The sequence below is a fragment of the Symphalangus syndactylus genome, chromosome 1, assembly GCF_028878055.3.
Source record: "Symphalangus syndactylus isolate Jambi chromosome 1, NHGRI_mSymSyn1-v2.1_pri, whole genome shotgun sequence".
NCBI classification, from domain to species: domain Eukaryota; kingdom Metazoa; phylum Chordata; class Mammalia; order Primates; family Hylobatidae; genus Symphalangus; species Symphalangus syndactylus.
The window spans coordinates 89,570,945-89,584,569 of NC_072423.2; the positions used below are offsets into that span (position 1 = coordinate 89,570,945).

Below are 13,625 nucleotides of genomic sequence, written 5' to 3' on the forward strand. Positions count from 1 at the left end.
AATTTTTTTCCTCTTGAGAACCTGGGAGTAGTCGTCCCCACCCTGTCCCCAAAGCTAGGCCTAGTCATGACAAGCACTCCAAAACCCACAGGTCCCAGGTCCCCATACACCTGGGAAACAAAAGCATCTAACATCAAAAAGGACCACGGCCATAATGAGGAAGAAACACCTTCTCAGGGTGAGGCTGGCCCACCCCCTCTCTGCCAGGCCAGGCTTTACTGTGTCCGATCCCCTCTCCTGATCTCTGAATTCCTCAAATTCCTGGGAGAGACGAAGCCTGTAAGGCCTTTTTGTCCACTAAAAGTAGGGGACCAGTGGGACTTAGTATCAGATCTGTTCGGCTGGTCATACTTCTGAGGCGCTGAATTTAGAATTTTGGTTGACATGAATGGGCAGTTCCTGGAGTCAGAGAAGCCTGTGGTGACGCAAAAACAGATCAGGAAAATACAAAGGAACAGGACAGTTTTGTGGGACACTCAGGGACTCTGGGGTCAGACAACAGAACCATCCACTCTGGGTCACAGCTGTAATGCACAGACAAGAACCCATGCTTGTAGGGTGGCAGCGTGCAGTAGGTTACACGGCTGCTGCATGAAAAGTACTAGAATTAACCCTCTCTGGCTCCTTCTGTTGTTGCCACAGCAACAGGGAAGGTTGGGGAATAACAGGATGAAAGGACCCAAGATCCAGAACCTTAAGTCTGGACCAGCTACGTGGGCCTGTGTCAGTCACTTGACCTTGGGGGGACTCAGCTTTCTTCACTATATAACGGATTTATCTCAGCTCCAACTGTGAATCAAACAGGCCCCAGCACCCTATCCGAGTCTCCTCAGAACAGGGGCATCCTCACCTTACTGCAGGAGCTGGGAAGACGAAAGAAATGCTATAATCTCTAGCAGAACAAGCAACTGCACAACGAGCTCAGCAATAAAGACACAAAGCACAAACCCCAGGTCACCAAGCCGCGGTCTCCGAAGTGGGGAGAAGTTGCATTCTCTGCAGCTAAACCTGGCAAACCAACAAAATATGAAACCACACTTTCAGGCAAAGCCGCCTTGTACTGCACCAGAGCTTCTAGAGCCTTTTTTTTTTTTTCCTTTTCTTTTCTTTTTTCTTTTTCTTTTTTTTTTTTTTTTTTTTTTTGAGACGGAGTCTCGCTCTGTTGCCACGCTAGAGTGCAGTGGCACGATCTTGGCTCACTGCAACTTTACCTCCTGGGTTCAAGCGATTCGCCTGCCTCAGCCTCTAGAGTAGCTGGGAATACAGGTGCACACCACCACACCCAGCTCATTTTTGTATTTTTAGTGGAGACAGGGTTTCACCATGGCCAGGACAGTCTCGATCTCCTGACCTCATAATCCACCCGCCTCGGCCTCCCAAAGTGTTGGGATTATAGGCGTGAGCCCAGCATTGAGCCTTTTTTAGGGGCATGGGAGGCACTGAGGCACAGACTCAAGGTGCGGGCCTTCTCCTCAGAAAAACACACAAATGCCCACCCATGATGTCAGGCAGCTGGTGGAACACTGAAGGACAAACCTGGATCCCAAGGTCAGGATGCCTGTTCCACCAGGGGCTCAGTGTGCCCCTAGACAACTTCGTATGCCAGGGGCACCCTCAGAGGAGCCAGAAACCAGACTAGAGCCCCAGTAGCTCTCAATGAAGTGCCTGGACAGGGAGCTCTATCCCCAGCTCTGAGGCCCATGTGTCGTTCTGGCTACCTTGAGAACCTAGGAGTAGAACCTCCTCCCAGCTCCCTGGGATTCCCAAACTCTGGCCAGAACAAAGGGAGCTCATTAGCTGGGCCCCACAGGCCTCCCTTTAGATTCACTCACGACTGGGAGGCAGTGAATAACAGGACCTCAAAAAAGGAGTTCTCTGTCCCAAGGCTTTTGAGGGTCTCTTGGGCTGAAAGATCCCATTTCCAGGGGTGGCTGCTCCGTGGCATGCCCGACTCTGGACCTCAACATAGAGAAGCTTCTCTGACCCCCGACATCAGCCCTTGTCCCCAGCATGCAGCCTCCCTCTTTGGGATCCAGATGCTGGAAGGACTTGCAGCTAAGCTCTGGACCCCAAAGGAGAAATCCTCACTTGCACTTTAAATAGCCCATTTTGTCCACACATCCTGTATCAGAAATTGTCCTGGTACCTGACTGGACACGCTCTGTCCACACTGTGTATTAGCAGGGTCTGGAGAGGAATGGGCTCTCGGGATTACAGAATTTGAGACTTCTCACTTTTCTCTCCAACCCCTTTGTCAGAGGGGAAAGTCAGAAGGGAGCTTAGACTCCAGAAAAGATGGAGGAAGAAGGAGTAGGCCATACCTCAATGCAGAGGGGGAACCGAGGAGGTCTTCCTGGAGGAGGAAGCCTTGGCAGGGCCTGGCTGAGGGTGAGAGTGGAGGCAGGGCCAGGTCCAGCTTCCTTCCGCCCCCTACACTCCTTCCCACACCCTACCCAGACCTCACCCGTGGGCGTGTTGCCCAGCATCAAGCCTGGGGCTTCCTGCCCAATGCCTGTCTCATCCAGGGACCTCAGCAGCCCTGCACACTGGTCAGATAAACCTCACAGGGGCACAGAGAGCAGGCACTGAGAGTGGCCCCCTGGAGGGCAGGATCCAGCCCCCACAGAAACACACAGCCCAGTAAAGGGGCTCCCCTGCAGCCCCCTCCCTGCCGGGCAAGCCCACAGGCAGGGTGTGGCTTGCATGCCATGGGGCACGCTTTACTTCCAGCCTGGTACACACGCGGCAGAGGGGTCTTGGTACAGAATCAAAGGGACGACGCTCCAAGGTCACAGATTACCCGGCTGGTGCCATCTGCTTCTGACAGTTGGATTGCGTTTTTCACAGTTACAAATCATGTCCCCTCAGGAATATCGGGAGGGGACCTGTGTTCGTAGGCACACACCCACCCCAAGCTGCCCTCCTTGGCAGAGCATGTGGGGAAGTGGGTGAGTAGTGAATGTTCCTGCCAGACGCTGGCCTCTGCTCTACCTAATTCACCCCATTTAATCTTCATGACAATCCGATGAGGCAGGTACTAGTGTTATTCCCACCTTTCAGAGGAGCTTGCACAGCTGGTGATTGACAGAGACGAAAGGGGGCTCTAGAAACCCATTTTAACCCTCTGTCCCTGCCAGGGAGGCTGCCCCGAAAACCAGTCTGTCCTGGGACCCCTCATCACCTAGTCTCCCTGCCATCCCACCCTGTCCTGCAGAGAGATTAGGACGCAGGAGCTGTGGGTTCCCACCAGCCCAACCCTTCTTGTTGAGCATCCTGGGGAAGCCCCCTAACGTTGCTGGACCGCCATGCTCCTGTGCGTAGGGCCCCACGGCCTCAGAGTGGGGTATGTCCTAACAGAAGGCCTCCTGTAGAGGACAATGCCTGATCGAGCGGAGGGTATCCTCTCAGCGGGAGAATCAGAAGCCCTGGGTCCCTGTTGGTTCCTTAACTTGCTGTGTGCTCATGGGCAGGGCGCTTCACCTCTCTGAAAGATGGGGCAAATGTCATCTTCGCTGTCTTCCTCCCCGGGTTGTTATGAAGATTAGGTCGATCTCAGTGATGAATGTGAAAGTGCCACGCTCAGTGAGGATGACTCGAGGCAGACACAGGCAGGGGTTGTTATTGACAATGGTGACCACAACGCTTGCCCTGCCCGGGAGCAGAGACCCTCCCCTGCTTTGCAGATGAAGTAAAGTGAGGCTCTAGGGAAGGCAGATTTCCACTCCAAAAACATCAGAGACTTGTTTTGCCTTTAAATCCTTCACAGAGGGAGACTCAAATCCCAGACTACAAGTTCCCTGCAAGGGACAGAAAGGATCTCCAGGGCCTCAGATCTCCCCTGGATTTACCAGGCAACTGGAACGAGGTATAAACAGCCAAGGACTTAGTATCCGGAGATGCAAGTGCAGCCTCTGCCTCTGTTTCTGTTTCACTGGGGGTGTCGTAGTCAGTTTCCTCCTTGATTGCGCGGGGACAGGGCTGTCAGGGACATGAAGTGCGATGCTTCTGTGCAAATGCTTTGTAAAGTGCAGTGCTCCAAGAGAGGCATTAAGAGTGTCCAAACCATACACCACCCAGGCCACCTCGAGGCCACTCTACAATTGGGAAAGCTCCTGCCTCTGTAATTGTGGCTTTGTGTGTTTCACACCCTCCTTGGTCTCCAGCTCTCTGAGAGAAAGTCCTGTTTACTCTGTGATATGCAGGTATCTGCGGGTGGCAGCAGAGCTTCAAGGTTAAAAGATGTAGACTTTGTATGACCAAATGCCTGTCGTGGTTGAATGTGCAAATAAATGGTGGTATAGTCACACAGCAGAGTACTATACAGCAATGAAAAAGAACAAGCTCCTATACATAATAACATGGATGAATCATCCAAGCACACTGAGTGAAAAAATTGAAACACAAAAGGTATAAACTTTGTGATACATTTAAAGTTCAAAGAAAAGGGCCCAGCACAGTGGCTCACACCTGTAATCCCAGCACTTTGGGAGGCTGAGGCAGATGGAGCACTTGAGGCCAGGAGTTCAAGACCAGCCTGGCCAACAAGACGAAACCCCATCTCTACTAAAAAAATAAAAATTAGCCAGGCATGGTGGTGCACACCTGTAATCCCAGCTGCTCTGGAGGCTGATGCAGGAGACTCATTTAAACCTGGGAGGCAGAAGCTGCAGTGAGCCAAGATGGCACCACTGCATTCCAGCCTGGGTGACAGACTCTTGTCTCAAAAAATAAATAAAATAAAGTTCAAAGAAAAGGCAAAGCCAGTCCATGATAACAGAAGTCAAGACAGTGGATACCTGGGTAGGAAGCAGTGCGGGGCAGTGGGGAGCCTCCCAGGTGCTGGTTACACAAGCACATGCAGTGTGTGAAGTTACATTTATAACACACTGCATGCACTGTGCTGTGTGTATCCCATATTTAAGTAAAAAGTTGTTGTTGTTGTTTTAAATTAAGCATCTGGGTTCCAGCCCAGCTTTACCACCTGGATGGTGTATAATCTCAGGCTAATTAAACTCTAAGTATCTACTCACTCCTCTGCAAAATAGAATAAAAATGATATCTGCCCCCAAATGCTTCCAAATGTCAATGATTCAAAATTTCCATTCACGTTTACCTTATCCAAGTACCAAGTATTATTTTTACTTGATATTTTTCCTTTAAATCAACTCACTAGTTAATCTAAAAATGAAATGTATAAATCATGAATCTGGTGAGCTAGTTATCTATTTTCAGTATATAAATTAATATAAAGTAAAACAAACACATTATTAAGATAAAAATGCTCATCTGTGAGCCACCTCAAGTCATCCTCCATATCAGTGAAGGTGGTAGGTATATATTCACTCTGTCACCCAGGCTGGAGTGCAGTGGCATGATCACAGCTCACTGCAGCCTCAACCTCCTGGGCTCAAGCAATCCTCCCATCTCCGCTGGGACTACAGGCACACACCACCATGCCTGGCTAATTTTTTTAAAATTTTTTATAGAGACAGGGTTTCGCCATGTTGCCCAGGCTGGTCTTTAACTCCTGGGCTCAAGTGATCCTCCTGCCTCGGCCTCCCAAAGTGCTGGGATTACAGGCATGAGCCACTACGCCCGGCCAAGGTGGCATACTCACTCTGGGGAAAGAAAACAAGATAATGTAATTACATAGAGTCCCTAGCACAGTGTAAGCCCTTAGTAAATGGTAGCTATTATCACCATCATCATAATTGACATCATCACCATCATCTTCATCATTTCATCACCATCATCATCATTACTGCCATTATCATCATTCTTATCATTGACATGATCATCACTATCATCATTATCACCACGTATAACACCAATAAGTATTTGTTTCCAGATCATCCCACAGGGTCAACCCAACATGGCCCTGGCCTCAGAAGAGCTTACAGAATTAGGAACACATAACCCATGCTGAAGTGTTGGGGCTTGCTGGGACACATATCGAGGTGAGCGCTCCACATGGGTGTGGATGGGGTAGAAGTTATTGAACTATGCCCTCCCACCCTCCACACCAGACCAGAACCGACTGTCCCCAGATTGCCTTGGGGACCTGCCTCTTGCCGCAGGCCAAGGCTGACTGCACCTGGACCCATCCCCTCATCTCTCAGAACTCCAGTCTCCTCATCTCTGAAACAAAGCTGGTGACCTCGGCTCCTCCAAACCTCCCAGCAATGGGCAAAGGGAAGGACCCACCATCAAAGACAAACAGAAGTCACTCGAGGAATGTCCTGGACATTCAGTAAATGATCACAAACATGTCTTACTCTTATATCAAATTTGTCCCCCAAGATGGAGTCCTGGACACTCACTAATGATCAGAAACATGTCTTATTCTTACATCAAATTTGTCCCCCGAGGTGGGCCTGGACCTCTTCCACACTGACGGTCACAGGGCACCTAGAGTGCCCATCATGGAACAGAAAAATCCTGATCCCTAAAGTAGTTATAAACCTACTCAAGTGTGTCCCTCTTTAAGTAAACTCAGCCAATCAGTATTCAGATCCTCTCGAACTAAGTTGGGACGGAGATAACTAATTCAATTTTTATAGTGTGCTTTTAGTATTCAAAATGGTCATAATCCTTGATTCAAATAATTCTAATTAAAGGAAATAAGGATATGATTGTGCAAAAATATTTATCACAGTTATTTTTAATAGCAAAAAAAAAAAAATGAGGAGCTGGGCAAAGTGGTTCACGCCTGTAATCCCAGCACTTTGCGGGGCTGAGGCAGGAGGATCGTTTGAGCCTAGGAGTTTGAGACCAGCCTGGGCAACACAGTGAGACTCTATCTCTACAAAAAATTTGTTTTTAAAAATTAACCAAGCGTGGTAACTCATGCCTGTAGTCCCAGCTAAGGCCGAGGAAGGAGGGTCGCTTGAGCCCAGGAAGTCAAAGTAGCAGTGAGCTGTGATCGCACCACTGCACTCCAGCCTGGGCGACAGACTGAGATACTGTCTCACAAAAATAAAAACAAAACAAAAAAAAAGAGTAAACACCACAAATGTCCAATAATAGGGATTGGTTAAGTAAACATCAGAACTTTTATTAGCTATTGTAGACCCATTTTTAAAAACCATGTTGGCTGGCTCGGTGGCTCACGCCTGTAATCCCAGCACTTTGGGAGGCCGAGGTGGGCGGATCACGAGATCAGGAGATCGAGACCATCCTGGCTAACACGGTGAAACCCCGTCTCTACTAAAAATACAAAAAAATTAGCCGGGCGTGGTAGCGGGCGCTTGTGGTCCCAGCTACTCGGGAGGCTGAGGCAGGAGAATGGCGTGAACCCGGGAGGCAGAGCTTGCAGTGAGCTGAGATCATGCCACTGGACTCCAGTCTGGGTGACAGAGCGAGACTCCGTCTCAAAAAAGACAAAAAAAAAAAAAAAGAAATCGTGTTATACAAGTCTATGGCACGACACTCAAGATATACTTTAAGAAAAAAAGCAGGATACAAAGATATCTCTCTATATATATCTACATATAGATATCTTTGTGTATTATATATCTTTTTAAGTATATTTATAAAAGATATATAATTTATATAAAATATATATACCTCGTACATATAAACATGTATATCACAAATACATGATACTAATTTTGAAACAGTAGATTATCATAATTATAAATTGAAAAGAATAAAATATATAACATATTAACAGTGGTCATAATGAATGGTAGGATTGTGAGTGGTTTCATTTTTTCTTTATATTCTATAGTTTTGCTAATTTTTCACAAAAACATGCATTATTTTTATTATCAAAAAATCATGTTATAAAAATGTTATGTTATATATAATTATACAAACAAATACCAGAACTTTTTTCTTTAAAAGATTTTCTGCAGACCCCTTTTATGTGCATAAAATAAAATCCCTACCCAACCTCACGCTACCATCTTGATCAAATCTCACTCCCACAATTAATTTCTGTAAATGTAGAAACTGTTCAACTCATTCATATTTTTATTTTATGAAAATAAGATTGCAATATATAAATTGTTCTGAAATTTAATGTTTTCACTGAGCAAAAATATCATGGACATTTATCTGTGTCAGGATATGGGGATCTATGAGCCCTTTCTTGATGGCTGTATTCCCGACTATTCCAGAGTGTAGCTGGTTTGGAACTTATTTGCCCTTTGCCCTTTCTTTCCATGTTTTATTATCCCTTGGTGACTTCAGCACCCCTGTGCGTACTGCCTTGCACCCTGGTGAGTATAGCAGGCTTCTCTAAAGGTAATAGTGTATATGAGATTTTTTTTTTTTTTAATGTGGCTTTTGCCATTTTGTCCCTTAAAAATGGCTGTATTGATTTTCCAGCTTCTGGTAACTGATATTCTTTAAATGAGATTCCAAGCTTCAACTCACAGATTGAGGAATCTGGCGGACCATCTGGTGCAGCGCCTTTATTTCACAGATAAACTGAGACCCGGGGGAGAGACTCCACCCTAGGCACGGAGCCAGTGAGGGGCTGAGCCAGGATGCTGCCCACAGCTTCCCACTTCTGGACCCATCTAGAAGCCACTACGCTAGCAGGACTCAGAAGTCATTGTCCTCATGCTTCTCTCAGCCTGGAAAATTGATCCCACCACCAAGCTGGAAAAGCACTCATCCTTTGGGTCTTCATCTAGATGTCACCCCCTCCAGGAAGCCTTCCCTGATTTTCCCAGAGGCTGGATTGGACACACATCCCCCTCTGTGCTCCCTCAGGCCTGGCCTTTCCATGCTGTGTCCCAGTTGCCTGTCAGGTAGTCTCCCCACTGGGCTGGAAGCTCAGGGCGGTGGTGAGGGGCACAGGGAGCAGGGTGTGCTTGTCAGTCTGTTTCATGTGTCCCTGCTGAAAGCTTCTCTGTCAGTCATTCATTTGTTCAAGAAATAGCTTTGTGCCGGATGCTAGGTGTGGGGGAGAGAAGGCAGGAGCACTCCTGACAAGTGTCAGGCCTTCAGAAACACTAAGCACTGCTCTAAGAAGCTGAGAGCCATGCTGAAGCTCTGCATGCTGACCGCCACGTGAGCCTTTCCACAGGCACGCCCGGCCAGCCTCCCAACATCCCTTCAAGGCAGGCTGTGTTCCACCCATTTTACAGATGGGATCTGAGGCTCCAGAGCCAAGGCTGCCACACGGAGGACACACTGTTGGGTCAGCCGGCCTCCTAGGCCCCCAAGATCTCTACTGTGACACAGCAAAACCCCTAAATGGCCAAGGGAAGCACCAGCCTGAGATGAGAGAGAGGCTGCGCCAGGGAAAGGGGTGCCTGTGGAAGAGGAGGCCTGGCGATCCAGTCCAAAGCTCACTGTTGGTTATCTGTGCACCTTGGAGAATTCACATAACCTCTCTGATCCCAATTATTTCACACGAACAACTGCCTTCATTAACACCTGTTGTACACTACTAGGAGGCCTTATTTTCTCAACCAAAGCCTATGCCTTATGGTCGAACAAGTCTAATCTTACAGTAGCAGCGGAAGAATGAACATGAGTGCTGAGTCCTCAGGGCCTCAGGCTGTGGGATGTGTGACTGGTACCCCGGGCTGTGGGCAGGCCTGTAGCAGGCCTGGGTAGGGGGCAGGTAGCAATGGAAAGGGGCTCCAGGAACACAGCCCCAGTGAGGGGAACTTGAGGTGGGCCTAGCAGAGGCGGGGGCGAACGCAGCCTGAGCCAACCAGCCCTCCCACTCCAGGGTACCACTGATCACAGACCTTCCAGAAGTCACAGGAGGCTGTCTAGTGTTGTCTGTGAGGGGCTAGGAAAGTAGGGGGTCGGTGGGGGAGCCTTATCTGTCCCTCCAGGCAAGACGGCCTCCTCCCCAGCTGCTAGACTTGCACCTGGACTTGGGGAAAGTACACACACTGAGACACCTTCCCAAGCCAGCGGGACCCTGTTCAGGCCACTTGGAATCCTCACTCTTCTGCCCCTCCCCAAAGCCCTGACACTCACTCAACACTCAGCTCCCTCTCACACTAGTCAAAGAGGTAAACCTCCAGGCCCCACACAGAGAAATCCCCCACCTCTGACTGGACTCAGCACGCCAGTCGAACACATTCATGCTGGGTTCCTAGGACAAGAGAGCTGGGCCTCGGGACCATCCAATCTCCACGTTTTGCAGATGAGCCAACCTCGGCCCAGAGCATGACAGGGACTTGACTGCAAAGGTGCCAAAGGTGAGACTCGAATGCAGGTGCCACCAGGCCAGCGCGTCTCCACCACACTTCACGTCACATGCATGTCCAGACCTGGATCCTAGATCCTCCTTCTCCCCCTCCCCACCCCCCCACCAACAGACAAACTGGGTAGGAATGAAGCTAGGGGAGGAGAGGCACTTCCTGAGCTGGCGGGGAGGGGAGTGTTGCAAAGACAGCTCCCTGGATGCCCCCACCCCCACAGCCAAACAGAGGTTTCCAAGGATCCAGGTCACTGAGTCATCCACACACACTTGCAGGCCTCTTCCGCCCTTCTCATCTGGCCACCAGGCCATCCATTATCTTTGGAAATCATTCCATAGATTTCTTCCTTCATTCATTCAACAAACCCTGAGGTCCTACTATGCACCAGTCACATTCCTCAGCCTCCTTCCCCTCCTACCTCCCACCCTCAGCTCCTCCCCTTTCCCCACATCCTAGTGCCCCTTTGCCCCAGTGAAGAGGGCACACTTGGGGGCACTGAGGAGTCACCGAGTCCAGAGGGGTGACAGACACAGGCACACCCCACCCCAGGTTACCTGGTGTGGCCCAGGGCAGCACCGGCAGGCACCTCTCCGGTAGAGGCTGAGGAGGTTCTGACACCCGGCCCTGGGGGCTCAGCAACCCCTTCCCCCACCTTCAGCCTCTACTGGGCCGCGCTGCCTGGAAAACCCAGCCTGGGCTCAGCTGACTTCCTCTTGTGTCATGGAAAGTGCAGTGATGGGGACAGGAAACTCCCGCCAGGGATCTGGGGTCTGAACGGGGACAGGGGCCCAGAGGTTTCTGGACCTAGAGGCCCGGAGGGGTGAAAGGGGCAGGGGTAACTTATGGGGGTGGGCAGCAGGGAGGGAGCCTATACGGCAGTGTTCTCAGAGGGCAGCGACCCCCTCCACCAGGGTTGAGGCAGTGCCAAGCCCTGGGGGCCTGCAAGACAGAACCCGAGGCCCTGAGCTACTTTCAGTTTTCCAAAACCAAACTAACAAACAAAAAGAGTAGAAATTGTACTGTGATGATGACTCCGAGATAAAAGCAAAGCCCAAATGTTCGGTTTGTTTTCTTTTCTTTGGGTAAGGAGGTGGGGAGTGGTGGCAAGGGTGGCAGACTGAGGAAAACATAGGATCATACTTCAGCATTGACCTTCTGGGGCCGAATACTTTACCTTCTGAGCCTCAGTTTCCTCATCTGTGAAATGGAAAGCTGTGCCCACTCCCATGATAACTGGGAAGACTGAAGGAGCTGGCGCCCCTGGCTAGAGGAAGGTGCTTAGTAAAACTTTCCTCGCTCTTTTGGGCTGCAATTATGTACACTGAGTGTGGGAACAGGGGCTGTGAAGGGCTGCTTACTGCACACAGCTGTGTGACCCACGAACAGCACTCATCAAGAAAAAACATCCCAGCAGAGTCTTTGGTGCTAAGAAGGGTGGAGCCATGTCTGTCTCTTTCGTCTTCACATCCCTGGGCTTAGCATGGGGCAAATATTGATGAATGAATGAGTGAATGAATGAATGAATGAATGAAAGAGGCTGGGATTTCCAGAGTCAAGGGACCAGGAAGGATGGAGGTGAGGGCAGGGGGCAGGGAACTGGGCCAGGCCTGGCCGGGAGGGGCCGGGTGAGGTTTCCCCATCCCAGGCTGAGGCCACCTCTGGCAGGAGGAAGAGACACCTCTGAAGGCTGAATGAGGGATGGGTGTGGCCCCAATCACAGCTACCTTAGGAGTCCTCTTTCCTTGATCCTGGGGTGGGGGTCAAAGCTTCCCTCTGCTAAAGAGGTTCAAGCACACAGCACCCTCCAGCCCTGAGTGAGCAGAAACCAGGGAGTGTCTAAGTGGGTCTAAGGGAGGAGACCACCCCTCATATTGTCTTATGCCCGATTTCTGCCTCCAAAGAAAGAAAAAGTAAAAACTAAAAGGCAGAAATGAAATCCACAAGCAGGCAGCCCAGCGCCACACCCTGGGCCTGGTAGTTAAAGATCGACCCCGGACCTAATCAGTTATGTTATTTATAGATTCCAGACATTGTATAGAAAAGCACTGTGAAAATCCCTGTCCTGTTCTGTTCTAATTACGGGTGCATGCAGCCCCCAGTCACATACCCCCTGCTTGCTCAATTGATCACAACCCTCTCAAGTGGACCCCCTTAGAGTTGTGAGCCCTTAAAAGGGACAGGAATTGCTCACTCGGGGAGCTCAGCTCTTGAGACAGGAGTCTTGTTGATGCTCCCCGCTGAATAAACCCCTTCCTTCTTTAACTCCATGTCTGAGGGGTTTTGTCTGCGGCTTGTCCTGCTACATTTCTTGGTTCCCTGACCAGGAAGTGAGGTGATTAACGGACGGTCGAGGCAGCCCCTTAGGCAGCTTAGGCCTGCCCTGTGGAGCATCCCTGTGGGGGACTCTGGCCAGTTTGAGCGACGTGGATCCTGAGAGCGCTCCCGGGTAGGCAATTGCCCCAGTGGAACGCCTTGCCAGAGCAGTGTGTGGCAGGCCCCCGTGGAGGATCAACGCAGTGGCTGAACACCAGGAAGGAACTGGCACTTGGAGTCCGGACAACTGAAACTTGGTGAGACTAGTCCTTGGGACTTGCCCACTGCATTTGAGTGGAAGCGTGGCCCGATCACCCATGGCTTGCCTTTATTGGCACTTTGGTTTTGGTTTTGGTTTTGGTTTTGACTTGATTTGAATTGCTTGACAGGACTCGTCTTGGGAACTTGCCCACTCCATTTGAGTGGAAGCGTGGCCTGATCACCCACAGTGTGCCTGTACTAGCACTTTGGTTTTTGTTTTTGACTTGACTTGGATTGCTTGATACTTTGGTTTTGGTTTTGACCTGGCTTGGATTTCTTGATACTCTGATTTTGGTTTTGATTCTGATTTGGTGTAAACTGTAAAAGTGTGTGTGTGCCCTTTTTACCCGTTCTTTGTTTTGTGGTGTGAGCATGGTGTTTTGTCTTGAGGAAACATGGGTCAGGCACAAAGTAAGCCTACCCCACTAGGAACTATGTTGAAAAATTTCAAAAAAAGGGAGACTCTGGAGTCACTATGACACCAGGAAAACTTAGAGCTTTGTGTGAGATAGACTGGCCAGCATTAGAGGTGGGTTGGCCATCAGAAGGAAGCCTGGAGAGGTCCCTTGTCTCAAAGGTGTGGCACAGGGTAACCTGTAAGCCAGGGCACCCAGATCAGTTCTCATATATAGATTCTTGGTTATGGCTAGTTTTGGACCCCCCACAGTGGTTAAGAGGACAGGCAGCAGCAGTACTAGTAGCAAAGGGACAGTTAGTTAAGGAAGGTTCTCACTCCCACCTGCCGAGGGAAGTCAGCACCAAAAGTCCTGTCCGACCCAACACCAGAAGAATCATGGCAGGAATTGGTACCAGCAGTACCCTCTCCTTATCGAGAGGAAAGTCTCCCCACTCCTGAGCCCATAGCACCTACAACTC

General features: G+C 49.8%; 1 long non-coding RNA gene across 1 annotated transcript in view; it reads right to left on the reverse strand.

Annotated features, from left to right (window-relative positions):
* The window catches only part of LOC134735844 (uncharacterized), a 62,963-nt gene extending 52,034 nt beyond the window's left edge, over positions 1 to 10,929 (reverse strand). The window contains exon 1 of the long non-coding RNA XR_010119384.1: positions 10,730 to 10,929. This is a non-coding gene — a long non-coding RNA (uncharacterized lncRNA). The remainder of the gene's footprint in view (positions 1 to 10,729) is intronic.
* Positions 10,930 to 13,625: the final 2,696 nt, after the last annotated feature.